The following is a 1,637-nucleotide window of genomic DNA, read 5'->3' as shown; positions in this document are numbered from 1 at the left end:
TGTGTGTGTGTGTGTGTGTGTGTGTGTGTGTGTGTGTGTGTGTGTGTGTGTGTGTGTGTGTGTTTGTAAATGCGTGATGGTCACAGTTTTTGATCATTGGTCTATGCCTTCAAGGATGGCTGACTACGTGTTAAACAAGAGTAGGAACTATAGTAAAAATAGCAGGAAAAACATCGCGATAATGGTATAACCAAAGTTTAAAATGCCGATGCGATGACATAAAACGATGACGACTTCAACGATGATGATGATGACGACGATGATGATGACGACGATGTCGATGATGATGACCATGATAAATACGACGATGATGATGAGGACGAGGAGGACGCAACCACAATGACGATGATGATGATGGTGATGATGATGATGTTGAAGTCGACGACAACTTCAGATGTCTATGATGATGATGATGATGATGATGACAGAGGTGTAGATGATTGTGATGATATTGATGATCGGTCTGGTGAACATGGTGTTGATGATGATGTTACGGTTAACGAGGATATGTATCAGATAAGACAAGAATGATAACAACAACCATGTCGACGTCGGCGACGACCTCAAGGAAAAAGGCAACGTCGATGACCTCAAGGAATAAGTCAGCGATGACAATAATGACGAGGAAACGTGGACGAGCATGGAAATTACAGCGATGATTAATCCCGATGATGATCGTGATCAATATGTGAATAATCACTTCGATCATCGTGAGAATCTTCAACTGTAAACACAATCAGCTGTATGATTATATATCCAAACAGACGAGGAAAGGACAGAATGGAAAGAAAGATATATGTAAATAATATTAAAAAAAAAAGTATATTTCGAAAATACAAATAAATGACAATAATGATGTCTATTCTTACATACTGTGACATAAACATTAACGACTGACTGCAAAAACAACTACAAGAAAGTAACAACAATAATGAATATATTGACATTTTTACCTTGTAAGACAAAGAGTCTTGTTCCATCTTACGAACTTTATAATCTCTCTCATGGTAGTGTTAATTCCACATGAAAGTACCGGCTGAAACAGATGTACTCACTATATGAAGTAAATGCCGGCTGTAGAACACAATATGAACTTTCCATCTTATTTTGATTATATGAAATATTTTTTTTTTATTTCATTTTATATTTATTCCTACTATTTTTCTTTTTTTTTTTAAATTTTTTTTTTTACTACTGATGTGTTAAAGAATGTGTTTGGGGATTTTAATATATTTTCTTGGATTGAAATAAATATATTCTTGTTTAGTGTTATGTTGTTTTTGTTTTGTTTCCTTTTCTTCTTTTGTTGTTGTTGTTGTTGTTGTTGTTGTTGTTGTTCTGGCTAATATATTTTCTTTCTAAAGGTTGTGTTGTTAGTGTAGGCTAAGAGGAGTTTATGATGCGCACATATGTAGGCAACTTATAAACTGCATCCTATTATTAAAGTGTATACATACATGTACATATATATGTGTGTGCGTGAGTGTGACCGTGTATGTATGTGTGTATTTGTGTGCAGTTATATGTATATAGAAACGTTTATATATATATATATATATATACAAATACTTACATATATATATATATATATATACATATATATATATATAAATGTTTATATATATATTTTATATATA

General features: G+C 32.9%; 1 protein-coding gene across 2 annotated transcripts in view; it reads right to left on the bottom strand.

The window, feature by feature from the left end:
- The window catches only part of LOC106880363 (uncharacterized), a 296,957-nt gene extending 295,366 nt beyond the window's left edge, over nucleotides 1–1,591 (bottom strand). For both annotated transcript variants that reach the window (XM_052972368.1, XM_014930251.2), the window contains exon 1: nucleotides 954–1,591. The gene's annotated coding sequence lies outside the window, so the exon portion shown is untranslated. The remainder of the gene's footprint in view (nucleotides 1–953) is intronic.
- Between the last annotated feature and the right edge of the window lie 46 nt (nucleotides 1,592–1,637).

The sequence above is a fragment of the Octopus bimaculoides genome, chromosome 13, assembly GCF_001194135.2.
Source record: "Octopus bimaculoides isolate UCB-OBI-ISO-001 chromosome 13, ASM119413v2, whole genome shotgun sequence".
NCBI lineage: Eukaryota > Metazoa > Mollusca > Cephalopoda > Octopoda > Octopodidae > Octopus > Octopus bimaculoides.
Note: the sequence above shows the minus strand (reverse complement) of the source record. Positions and strands in the feature narration are given on the sequence as shown.